This window comes from Lontra canadensis, unplaced genomic scaffold, assembly GCF_010015895.1.
Source record: "Lontra canadensis isolate GAN:19392208 unplaced genomic scaffold, GSC_riverotter_1.0 scaffold68, whole genome shotgun sequence".
Classification (NCBI taxonomy): Eukaryota; Metazoa; Chordata; class Mammalia; order Carnivora; family Mustelidae; genus Lontra; species Lontra canadensis.
The window spans coordinates 417907-431893 of NW_022631062.1; the positions used below are offsets into that span (position 1 = coordinate 417907).

General features: G+C 40.6%; 1 pseudogene; it reads left to right on the forward strand.

The window, feature by feature from the left end:
- The window catches only part of LOC116880841, a 68358-nt pseudogene that overhangs the window by 24213 nt on the left and 30158 nt on the right, over positions 1–13987 (forward strand).

Sequence of the window (13987 nt, forward strand, 5' to 3'; positions counted from 1 at the left end):
TTTGTCCTTCAATATGTGTTCTTAGGTTTTCTCAATAGCCAGACACAATGTACCAGGTAAAAGAAACTGTGATAAAAACAAGCCTTTAGTAATTTGGTGATACAGTATGGTGGTGGCGAAGTATTTTATAGTCCTAGGATTAGGGTTCCCCCCCCCTCAAATGGCTGTAGAATTTATTTGCTTGATCAATAATGGTCCTGGCAAAAATTAGTTCTAGGATTGGGTCTTAATATTTAGGGAGCCTGTGCCTCTAGACTGTGAATTTCACAAGTCTTTCTCAGTTTCCCCTTTCTCCCCAAGTGGAACAGGATGGCTAGAGTGGGCTGGATATAGTCGGGTGTTTCCCTTTCCCCAGGACATTTGGGTTCCTGTTAAGTGACTTTTCCGGAGGGTAGACCTATGTTAAGAAAAACAGAGCACTCCTGTGTATTTCAAAATGGTTCCTTTCCTCCTCTCCCTGTTGGAAGCACGATGGGATTTTTCTCCAGAATTTCCTGTGGGATCCTGGTCTAGCTCCTGGAGTTAAACCTCACGAGTGTGAGGGCCCTTCTGTGACTGGGTCCCCCTAGACTTGGTAACTCTCGGATTTGTGCGCTCTGGCCTCTAGCAGCTGGTCAATTACAGTTGGTCAATTACAGTTCCGCTTTTCCTGCTCCTACCCTGGTTCCCGAGGCTGCAGCTCCTGTTTCTGCTCCGGTGAGTTGTGACTCTCCTTATTGGCCTGTTTCTCCAATTTGGGGATTTGCCTGTGACCTTACTTTCTCACAGATCTGAGTTGGTTTTGCAGTTTGTTCACTTTTTCACTTGTAATGTTAGGATGGATTGGTGACTTTCAGGCTCCTTATAAACGGGACCAGAAACTGCCAAGTCCCATTTCTCTCTGTCTCTCTCTCTCTCTTTTTTCCTCCATTGACTGGAAGAGGGCCCCATTGGAGATTTAGGGATTATTCCCCTAAGGAGACAGAAAGAATCGCCCACTGACCGCACTTAACTGTTTTTTTCCAGGTTTCCTGCCGCCTCAAACTGGCGGCTCTCCCTCCCCTTTAGCAGATGCTGCTTCACATTGTCTCAGTGGCCCACAAGCCTGTCGGGTGCTCTCAGCAGAGACATCCAATGATTCAGTACTTATTGACCACTTGGCCTGAGTCCAGAATTCCCAGATTCCCTCTGCTCACGAGGCCACTCATGAAAGGGAGTCCCTTTTTTGTAATTTCACCCATGATGCTTTCTGCTGTGTACACATCCTGCTGTAGAACTCTCGGCTTATGCGTGCCAGCCTATATTGTGAGAAGATTGTAGTTGTTTGTCCAAAGCCTGGTCTGATTCATAGGGTCCAACCTGAAGCTGCGCTTCAAATGATAGTTCCGTAATAGTTCCTCTTACAGGACTTGTTCCCGTTTTACCTCGTGGAGTCATTTCCCTTGCCCCGCTGTGCCCTGTACTTGCTCTAATATGGAAGTTGGAACTTCCGGCTTGGTTCACTGCACATTAGACATTTACTGGGCAGAATACTTCATAAGTGATGGTGTGTGTTTCCCACTGCATCACCTCAGGGGACTCATAAGATCTGATTGTCCCATTATTATTTGAAAATGCTGACTGATCACTGGGTTAAAGTGGTGACAGCCCAATCCCTTGTAAAGTTACATTTTCCCCCTGGCAAGCAGCTTGTAATCTCTGGGGTGATTCTTTGATACCATGTGATTATCCAATTCCCCATTAACATTTTACCTAATGACTTTAACATCTGTGGTTAATCCTTGCCCTAATGAAGGACTACATAAGAGGCTACCGATTGGTGGTTTTTTACATCAATCATTCCTTCTACGTTCATCAGCTGTTACTCTCCTTTGAGAAAGAACTTTCTCGCCAGTTGTGTCAATTTGATTACACTGAGACATAGTTCCTTTTGCAAACCAGGATAAATGTTTTCTTCAGTACAAATTCCAAAGTAAGAAGGAGGTGTAGTAATCTTTGTCGGTGATGGCAAATGTGTGTTTCGTTGCTGTTTTCTTCGGGCACACTCGTGGATTTTAATATAGTTAATGCATTTCAGTCAGCGATAGTCACATTTTTCAGAAGGCATGTGATTTTCATTTATTGCAGGAGAGATTGATAAATATGCCAGCTAATTTTGATTAGAATATTATGAAAATTAGTTTGCATTCAAGTGTATATCTTTGTTGGGTCCATGGTCAAAGGAGCGAGACTGATACAAAGCGAAGGTCAAGCAAAGCTTTATTTCGCGCCAAGCATCGAGAATCAAACTGACCGGCCAGGGCCGTCTCTTGCAAAGAGGCAACCCCTCCCAGCCTCACAGACTAACTTTTATAGAGTAAAGGCCATGTGGTTGAGCCTGGCCACACACACAGGTGGCCAATTGAATTACAATTCACCCTATAGTAGTTATTTGAACTAGCCTATCACTCTGGTCAGAATTGGCGCCCAAAAGGTAGGGCCCACATTCTTGGGTGGTTAGGGAGGTGCTTTCCTGATTGGATGTCTCCACCTGGCTTGGCTCATCCTTGTATTCTGGGCTCTGTTACCTCCCCCTGACCTGACATGTCCTGGTATATGGGCTCTGTTATCAGGGCCTGGTCATATTTTTCTGGTTTCCCAGACTTGTTTCTAAGTAAGTTCCTCTGGGGGGGCAGGGTCAATCTAAGTTTACTGCATAAACAACAAAATGGCTCGCTCTGGCTAAGTAGGCCCTTACAATCTTTATTCTGTTGTTCGATTTTTAGCCCCAGATCTGGTTAGTTTTTGAGTACTTCCTTACTTTCTAGCTCAACAGGCCGTCCCGTGTTCACCTAGCATTTCCCATATCCCATATCTAGACACCACTCTTTCTCTAAGAAGTACTGCTTTTTTTAGTATTTAATGGCCTTTAGGAATCATAGTTTCTGGTATCTCATTATTTCCAGGTGCTATCAGCAGACAGCCTTAGCACACACACACGCAATGAGTTTACATTGATTTTTACAGCATTCAGTTATTTGGTTTTATACTTAGGACTCTTTTCTCTTACACTGAAAGATTTTGGATTCTATCATTTATTTATTTTATTCTTTAATATACAAAAATGGCTTCAAAATAGTAATACAGTATGACCACTAACCATAAAGCTTCTGAATACAATTTAAGATTTTTTTTCTTTTTCTTATGATGTATCACCGAGGATGCAAAACAAAATGCTGTGTTTTAGAGACACTTGAAATAATTATTTCCTATGGTTATAATGCCAGTTTGATATATAGCTGGGTTCATTTGTTTTAGTTTGTTTTCAACTTGAGGAATTACTATTTTTTTGACATTCTGAAATGTTTCTTAGCTTTTTTTAAATTACAGAGGAACCCATTAGTTTTTATGGGCATGAGTACCTAGCCTCCTTTTAGTTAATGTCCCTGTGGATATCTACACAGAACGTCTAATCTTAGAATTTTTGGTTGGTTCTCCCAGCTCTCGATAATGGCCTCTGTGTCAACTTTTCTAGTAATTAGGCTCTTATAAATATACAATTACAGATACTTACTGAATTTGATAAGTGCCTGAAATTATTTCATCTATAGGCACCTGTTTTAATTCCCTCCTCCCCCCAAATTCCAATTCTTTTTCTTTTCTTTCCTTTTTTTTTTTTTTTTTTTTTTTTTTTTTTAGAGAGAACGCACCTGTGCATAGGAGCCAGCCCTTGAGTAGGGGGAGAGGCAAAGGAAGAGGGAGAGAGATCGCCTCTGCAGGAGGCACCACACCCATCCTGGAGCCCCAGGCGGGGCTCCATCTTAGGACCCTGAGGTCATGACTTGGGACCAAATCAAGAGTGGGACACTTAACAGACTGAGCCCCCCAGGTGCCCCCAGTTATTTTTTTTTCAATAGGCTTGGGGGTTTTAAACGATTGGTAGAATAGCAACTGAAAGAAGACTCACAGGCTCTAAAGAAAGAGGAAGTAGGGGTGCCTGGGTGGCTCAGTGGGTTAAAGCCTCTGCCTTTAGCTTGGGTCATGATCCCGGGGTCCTAGGATGGAGCCATGCATCGGGCTCTCTGCTCAACAGGGAGCCTGCTTCCTCCTCTCTCTCTGCCTGCCTCTCTGCCTACTTGTGATCTGTGTCTGTCAAATAAATAAATAAAATCTTAAAAAAAAAAAAAAGAAAGAGGAAGTAGCCGAAGTCCCCTGGCTAGGTCTCCTGGAGAGGAGGTTTCTCACCGCAGGACTTTTCAGGGGCTGCACACCCACGTGGCTGAAGGAAATATTGTTTACAGCTGGCACCCTATTGATTGGTTTCCCTGCCTGACTAGTCATAACATATTTTTAATAACGTTCCTGTTTGGAGGCCTTAAGATTTCATTTCCCAAATCAATTCCTGTCCTTGTCGGGATCTCTTTCAAATAAAGATAAGCAAGAACAAACTTCTTATGTGATTAGAAACTTCATAAGGAGTCTGCTGAGCAAATCTGAAGCAATTGAGTTTTCTTCATATCCTTTTATCCAAGAAGATTAAATACAGTCGTTTTCCAGTGCAAGCTAATTAGCGTCTCTCTTGTGTCCGGGGATGGAACACACATTTTGCTTTCATAAAGACAACACGCTTTTCATGGTAATGTGCCTCTGGCTCCAGAGGAGAATGAGAAAAGTTGCTGTTGAAAAATTGATTGCCTTCTTTCCCCCCTCTAGATTATAGAATCAAATACTGAAGGTTTTCTGGCAATGTGTAATTTGGATGTCCTTTACCTTTGAAGAGTGAGGGTGGAAAAGAGCAAAGAAAGAACTCAATGAAACATTAAAATCCCTTTTGAAAAATATGGGCCCTAGAAATAAAACTCAGAAAATAAGAAATAACAAGTGGAAAATATGTACCTCATTTTTGTTAAGGGCTGTACCTGTGATTTTTAAAATAAGGATTTTTTTTTTCCTATCCAAAAATGTGATTCCCCAACACAAAATACTTGGTAGCGGTATTAGCATAGTTAAATAGCTACTTATAAATAGATGTTGGAAGTCCAAATTCGTCAGCCTATCTGGAAGACAGACTGGAAATGTGCCTCAGAAAGCTAGATACTCATTTCCCAGGAATATATTCTAAGGACATGATAGGAATGTAAGCGTCAATTTATGGAAAACAATAGTCATTGTAATACTATTATGGCAGAGAATTAGAAATAAAAGACATGTAAAGACAAAAATGGTTATAGAAATTTGGTATATCTATGTAGTAAAATCTTAGGTAGCTTTCAACTATTTTGAAAGAACGTAGGATGGCATGGGAAGTGTTTATAGTGAAATAAGTGAAAAGGGAAGATATAAGGGTTACAATTTTGTAAACAAAACAAAAAGCAGAAAACATTCTATCCCCACTCTTTCCCTCACACTTCCGTACACATAAATGAAATACTGGAAAGAAATACACTAACACATAAAAATAACTTGATTTATTTCTTTATGACTTGAGTATTTTCCAAATTTTTAACAATAATGATATATTACTTTATACAAAGTAAATGGAGGATGATTTCTAGAATATTCATTGGAACAGGCATATATACTTTCATCTTCCAATTAATACCCACCAAAATGTACACAGGAAAATCTTAACTCCAGTCCTTACTTGGAAACTAGGAAAAGACCCTAACTCTTTACCAAGTGTCTGGAGAACAGTGACCAGGTACAATAAAATTAGTCAAAGTTGAGAAGACTTTGGAGCCAACAACACTTATGCCTGCGTGTGAGGCTGGCGCTAGAGGTCTAAAGGCGATAGAAGGTTCTAAGGACCAGTCCAAGGTAGAGCTGAGGTGTGAGTGGTCTTTAGCAAGAGTGATGAGGAGAATTACTTGTTTAAGCCTTTAAAGTCTCTAGTTTGCAGCTGAGTCTAAATTTTCTTGATACAATGACATAAACAATTTTAATATGAGTAATTGGGTTAAAAATCACAGAGGCAGTCACACAACTGGGGGGTGAGGAGAGTTAGAATTTTCCCTCATCTCCCAAAAAATTGTTAGGAGATATCATTCCATTTCCATTTAACATTTAAAAAATTAATATATTGTATACAGGTGATGTGTGTTTGTTAAAATTATAATTTAAAATAAAATATATACCTATAAACTTACCAGAGAGGGACTAAGAGCTAACAAAAGAATTATGCATGTTATGCTCCCCCAAAAATGGGTCCCTGATTAAAGGAGGGAGACTGATAAAAAGCGAAGGTCAAGCAAAGCTTTATTTCGTGCCAAGCATCAAGAATCAAACTGACCGGCCAGGGCCGCGCCTCTTACAGAGAGGGTGACCCTTCTCTGTTTCACAGACTAGCTTTTAAGGTCAAAGGCCATGCCGTTGGGCCTGGCCACGCCCAGGTGGCCAATGAGATTTTAACACACACAGGAAACTCCACAGTGATGCTAGGTGACCAACTGAATTACAATTTACCCTGTAGTAGACATTTGACCTAGCCTATCACACCTTGGTTAGAATGGGCGCCCAAAAGGCTCCCAAAGGGCAGGGCCCTTACTCCTTGGTAGCTAGGGAGACAGTATGCAACCTCCCACTGACCGGATGTCTCCACCTGGCTTGATCCACCCTTGTATCTGGGCTTTGTTACCTGGAGCTGGTTTCCGGGACTTGTTTTTAAGTAAATCCCCTGGGGAAAGGGGAGCAGGGACAGTTTAAGGATTAAACAAGGTTATTGTTTAACCTTAATGGAAGCCTCTTGCTAAATAGGTCCTTACGTGCAAAAAAGAAAAAATAAAAGGAAATGTCAAAAAGCACTTAAAAAGTAAATACCATGGAAAATTTATAATCAAGCATTTGTTTTCTTATAATATATAAACTCTTTTCCATTTAATAAGATAAAGTTCCAAAATGGGTGTTTAAAAAACAAAAGTACATACTCTGTGCAAGAAAAAACTATAATACAATTATATGCTGAATGTAAGAGAGAAATGCATACAAATGAATTGGATTAAATGATTTAAAAATAAAAGAATGTGGGAAATACATTAGGCTGATACAAAGCAAATAGGACTTCATTAGTGATTAAAGAACATTTAGCAGGACAAAAGGGTCATTTTAAAACAATGAAGGGTAAAATCCACAACAAAGATGCACCTGTCAGAAGCCATTATATCCCAATTCACATAATAAGAAATAAAAAAAAAAGTTTTGCAAGAAATGGGATAATAGTGGAAGAATATAACCTCTCTGTGTGACAGATCAAGTACGTAATAAGAAATTAAGTTCAGATTCCTCTCCTTGCCTATTCCTGCCTTTCTTAGTATCAGAAGCCCCTGATAATTGGTAACACCAATGTGCCCAGAGTACAAATACATGGCATTGTTCAGCATTCCTTGAAGATGGGGGAGGCTCAGTAAGAAGTAAGCAGAAATTGTGGGTCAGCTTTCCTGGAAAGTTTTTTTTTTTTTTAATTGCCATAAGAACACTTAACATGACATCTGTCCTCTTAACACGTAAGTGTACACTATTGTTGACTAGAGAGACCGTGTGTGCAGCCGATCTTCAGAGCTTATTCATCTCTCTTAACTGAAATTTTATGTCTATTGATTAATAACTCCCCATTCCCTTCAATTCCTGGCAACCGTCATTCCAGTCTTTGAGGTTATGAAATTGACTGTTTTAGATTCCTCCTATAAATGGAATTGCACTGTACTTGTCTTTCCACGCCTGGCTTCTTTTCACTTAACATAATGTTTTCATTATGTAGCACGGTGCAGAATTTCTTTCTTTTTGAAGGCTGTTTGAGCAAACATCGATTTGAAGGGGGCAGTGTTGCAGTGGAATTGTTCGGGGGACTCCAGCAACAGGAGCTAAGGGAAGTGTTTTTACAGAGGAGATGCAGAGGCGAAGCATATATATGTATATGTATATGTATATTGTGGGAGGCCGCAATAAGGCTTGAGACGAGGACCAAACCAGGCCCTGACTTGTGCCTCCTTTAAAGTCCGAATAACCTAACAGAAGGTTTAGGACGGAAAAGTTGAGTAGCACTGAGGAAGGGTCTGTGCTATGTGTTGTGCGCTCGCCTATGTGACTTCCCACACGCTTGCTAAACAAATGAGAACAATTCGGTTGGGGTCAAAAGTTCATTGCTGGTCCTTGCTGCCCTAATACTGCTCATAAATTACTTTCAGGTTTGCTGTATCAATACAGAACAATTGTACTATCATCAGCCGTTTGGCGTCATGAGGTCTGCTTATAGTTAAATGTGAAACTTATTATGGGAACTCGTGGTTGTTTAACTAGACACAGGTGTATTGCTTCTCCTATCACTATATATATGGCCTTAATGCTTTGAATAAACTTAGCACTGTTGGACATCCTCCTCAGTGCTCCTCCTACCCCCATCTCTTTGTCTCTTAAGTTCTTTTCACCATCCTCTTCCCCTCACGTTCCTGGTTGATTTGTCGCACTGGCCACGAAAGTATATGTATACATTTTTTTAAAGTAAACTGTACCCGTAGTGTGGGGCCCGAGCTCACAACCCCAATATCAAGAGTCATATGCTCTACCTCCTGAGCCAGCCAGGTACCCCAAGCAAGGAGATTATTTGATTGGCTGTAGCTTAAGTGGTTACCTCATTTGGGAAAGCCTAGTTGGCTGTTTATAACTGGTGGTTCTTCACTTTTGATTTCTTTTTTTTTTTTTTAAAGATTTGATTTATTTGACAGAGCAAGAGAGGGGGAGAGAGTACAAGTAGAGAGAGCAGCAGAGGGAGAGGGAGAAGCAGGCTCCTGCTGAGCAGGGAGCCCATCATGGGGCTTGATCCCAGGACCCTGAGATCATGACCTGAGCTGGAGGCAGCTGCTTAACCAGCTGAACCCCCCCCCGCCCCAGGTGCCCCTAGTTTTAATTTCTTAACCTTGAGGCATTGATAGGAATTGACTCTGGCTTTGGATTCATTCTGCTTACGTAGGCTGTCAAAGCGTTATTGCTAGGTCTAATAGCCTCCCTATTTAATTACATTTTATTTTTTATTTTAAAAAATAATCCCAAGATCAGGAGTCATACGCTCCACTGACTGAGCCAACCAGGCGCCCCTCCTGGATTAATTACTTTAACAAAGGCCTAATAGTTTTCTTTTATGTGTACACGTTTTTCTTATCCAGTCACCTGTTGATGGACATTTAGGTTGTTTCTACATGTTAGAAACATCTTATTACAAATAGTCTTACAATGAACATGGGAGTATTCAGTCTCTTTGAGAGTCTGATGTCAATTCTTTTGAATATGTACTCAGAAGTATGGATCCTATGGTAGTTTTATTTTTAATTATTTGAGGAGCCTCTGTGTTGCTTACCATAGTGGTGGCACCATTTTGCATTCCCACCAACAGTGTGCGTGGGTTCCAAACTGAGGGGCGCCTGGATGACTGAGTTGGCTGAGCGGTTGCCTTCAGCTCAGGTCACGATCCTAGGGTCCCAGGGTCGAGTCCCAGGACTGAGTCCCGCATCGAGCCCTGCATCCAGTCCACATCTGGTTCCCTGCTCGGCAGGGGGTCTGCTTCGCCCTCCACCTGCCCCTTCCCACTCTTGTGCTCCTTCTCTCTCTCTCAAATAAATAAATAAGATCTTAAAAACAAAAGTTTTGTGGGGCACCTGGGCGGCTCAGCAGGTTAAGCCTCTGCCTTCCCCCAGGTCATGATCTCAGGGTCCTGGGATGGAGCCCTGCATCGGGCTCTCTGCTCAGCAGGGAGCCTGCTTCCCCCTCTGCCTGCCTCTCTGCCTACTTGTGATCTCTCTCTCTCTCTGTCAAATAAATAAATAAAATCTTTAAAAAAAAAAAAAACCAAAAGTTTTGAAGGAGACTGGTTCAGATGAGAAGTCAGTGGCCTTTTTCTATCCTGTTTTTCTCTTCTTTCTTGACCTGATAGGTATTTTTTCGTTGACCTTTCACTATAGTAATTGTAATTTATAATTGTTGATACCCAAATATTAAAAAAATTATTGAATTTCTAGAATGAAAACTAGTTAAGATGTTCTAGTCACATACTGGTAGATTTTTTAGGATATTTAATATTTTTACATCACAGTTGAAGGGATTTAGCTGTAGTTTTCTAGTGCTTTTTTAATCAGCTTTTGGTATTGTTATTTTATATTTATCTGATAAATACAGTCTGATCTTACCCTGAGGAATTCCCTTCCCCCATGCCTTAAGATTCTTAGAAAGTGTCTCTGTCAGGGCTCTCCAACTTTTTCTTCCTTAGCAGCATGGGAGAAAAGATAATAAATCCAGAAGGCAAAGAGAAGCAAAGTACAGTGAGTACAGTGAGAAATCATTAGAGATCGATCCTGGATGATATTTCAGCCTGAGGATCCAGTCATTGTTGATCTACCCATTAGATTTTCAGTTACATTATCCAGCAAATTCCCCATTTTGCATAATTAATCTGAATTTGTTTTTATCACTTGTGGTCAAAGATTCCTGATCTACAGCCTCAACATACATTGATTGGAACTGATTAAAAATATCATGGCAGATAAATGCAGTAAAGAATTGTTTAGCCTCTAGAAAAAAATGTTATAAATCATTGATATGGAAAGGTGTTCATGACACATTACTGAGAATAATTAGTACTTGTAGTATGATTCCATTTAAGTAAAATAACATAGATACATATATGTGTGTGTATGTGTATATATGTAATTTTTAATACTCAGTGTTAAAAGAACTCAGAAAAGAAGAAAGCTGAGAAGTTTGGTGAAGCAAATCAGAAATGGGCTGTTGAGTTGTTTGTTCTTCCATGTGGCTTTATTTAAGACTGAGTAATGGGAATTTTAGGAATTGAACTTATGTGATAAATGGTTAAAAAAAATCAGAGTATGTCTTCATTGGAGAAGTGTCTGTTCATATTTTCTGCCCATTTTTTGATATGATTATCTGTACTGCTCCAGTGAAGACATACAAATGGCTATCAGACACATGAAAAAATGCTCATCATCACTAGCCATCAGGGAGATTAAAATTAAAACCACATTGAGATACCACCTTACACCAGTTAGAATGGCCAAAATTAGCAAGACAGGAAACAACATGTGTTGGAGAGGATGTGGAGAAAGGGGAACCCTCTTGCACTGTCGGTGGGAATGCAAGTTGATGCAGCCACTTTGGAGAACAGTGTGGAGATTCCTCAAGAAATTAAAAATAGAGCTTCCCTATGATCCTGCAATTGCACTACTGGGTATTTACCCCAAAGATACAGATGTAGTGAAAAGAAGGGCCATCTGTACCCCAATGTTCATAGCAGCAATGGCCACGGTCGCCAAACTGTGGAAAGAACCAAGATGCCCTTCAACGGACGAATGGATAAGGAAGATGTGGTCCATATACACTATGGAGTATTATGCCTCCATCAGAAAGGATGAATACCCAACTTTTGTATCAACATGGATGGGATTGGAAGAGATTATGCTGAGTGAAATAAGTCAAGCAGAGAGAGTCAATTATCATATGGTTTCACTTACTTGTGGAGCATAACAAATAGCATGGAGGACAAGGGGAGTTAGAGAGGAGAAGGGAGTTGGGGGAAATTGGAAGGGGAGGTGAACCATGAGACTATGGACTCTGAAAAACAATCTGAGGGGTTTGAAGTGGCGGGAGGTGGGAGGTTGGGGGAACCAGGTGGTGGGTATTAGAGAGAGCACGGATTGCATGGAGCACTGGGTGTGGTGCAAAAACAAGGAATACTGTTATGCTGAAAAAAAAAAATCAGAGTAGTCCCATAACTGAATTTGTTGTTTGTCTCTGAAAGGAGAGCTGTGTTGCTCAGGTGTGAGTTCAATGCACCCCTCTGCCTCTCTGAACAGAAATTAAAAGGGTGAGATACAGAGCAGAAAGGAGGGAATCTACCAAATGAGACAGGTCATACGTATAGTTCTCTGGTTGGGACGAGGGCAGGCTGGCTGTGATAGGATGCCTTTAAGCTGATTCCAGGAAGCTGATTTCAAACAAGTTTGGGATGGATTCCTTACGTGTCCAGTGGGCCCAGGGTCAGTTGCTGGAAGTGCTCATATTCTCATGCTTGATGCCGAATAGACTTTTCCATTAGTAGATGTCCCCTGACTTCTGTTGAGGCCATATGGTTGCAACACATCTTTGTAATGGAGTAAGTGTTTGTATCTACATAGCATGTCAGTTTTCCTTGTGATCAGCCTGTGAAGAGGCTCATTTGGCTCATTAAATGAGGAGTGAGATGGCCACTATGACGGAGTAAGGAATTCTTCTGTTTCTGGAACCTAGGGTCAAAATTAGACTTGTTCCTCGTGGTGGGAAGTGTCATATGCCATATGGAGGCTGGGAGCAAGGCTGAGAACTCCCCTCCTTGAGGGACTCTAAAGATGGGTCTTCATTTGGGTACTGCTATCAAATGATTCTTCTTCTTTTTTTTAATTGTGTTATGTTAGTTACCATACAGTACATCATTAGTTTTTGATGTAGTGTCTTTTGATTATCACCAGCTTTACAGGAGAGTCTTGGGAAAAGGCATAGCCTGGTTTGTGATATGCTGATAAGAGATCTGGAAAAGGGTATGTTCCTAGTGTGACAAGGATGGTGATGGGATGATAGCATTCCATTGTGGAAAGTTAAGAAGCAGCAGTGGTCACCCAGCAAGGATAGCCGTTCCCTGCAGAGCCAAGACCCAGCTCACAGTACTCTGTAATAGGGGCGGCAGCAGGTTGGCCATGTAACAGGGATGCTGGAGTGGAGTACACTCCCCATCACATGTGAGGTGCTCCCTGAACTTCTGATAAGACTGGTGGAGGACCTTTGGCAATCAAGATATATACGTGCATGACCCCAACAGTTACACTTAGGTGTGTGTGTGTGTGTGTAGACCATGAGAGACAAAAGTGGAGGGGAAATTGAGAGTGAGCAATTCAGAAGGATGTCTAAATGTTCCAAATTAACTGTGGTGTGACTTCAACTGATTTGTAATTTCCTTGTGCTTTTCTGATTCTTTGACTTCTCTTTTTGAATAATGAGAAGAGGTCACTAAAATATGTAGACATGGGCTGAAAAAGGAGCCAAATTCCCGGGTTACCAGATTTAAAGCAGCACTTAGTAGGAATTAAATTTTCTATTTTGTGTCTAATTTTGGAATAGATGCCACTTTGGAAAATACTCCTCACAATGTGGAAAAGCCAGTGGGTTCTTTCATAAGACAAGGGCTCAGATTTTCTCCTTCCCAGTCAATAGCTAACATGCATAACCTCAGATGAGTTTCTTTACTTCCTGAAACAATTTCAGTTGCCAGTGAAAAGAGAAAGGTAATTTCTACCCTATGGAGTGGTAGTAAGGTGTAGTTGAGTTGTATGTACCTGCTATGAATTATTACAAAAATTTGGGGTTTTATTAGTGTTATTATTATTGTTGTTACTCATATTGGAATTATGATGATGTCAAATTTCAGGGAAATAATTTGCTTTCCCATTTGGACATCTGGCTGCTAAAAATGATGAAAAGGCTTAATACAGGCTGTCAAAAGAACACAAATAAAACTTGGGTCAAAAAAGAGGAATTGAATTTGTGAACTGGAATTTAATATGTAATGCATGAAATGCCTTACAGAGATGACTTAGAGCACTCAATAAAGGCCTGTTGGTTGATTTGATTTAGAACAGCAAAATCCATGAAAATAAACACTGACCCATCTACCCAGGAAGGGCTTTGCAAATCAAATAGCTTTTGGTCAACAGGCCTGATGACAATATGAGAAATTCAATATAGTTCACATCTACTTTCATATATTGGATTGGAATATTGAGGCTTTTTTTGTAGGACTCTGTGGCGGAAATTGAGTGTTTCAGCTGCAAGTTGAAAGTATGAGTCAGTTTAGTGAGCAAAGAAATATATGTTGTATTACTGCTTAGGAATATGATGTGGGGTGTAAATTGTGTATGTGGGTGAGGCATTAATAAAATACCATGAGCCAAAATACATTTATTCTGGTCAAATGTTCTAAAAACTATTTGCAAGGCTCTTT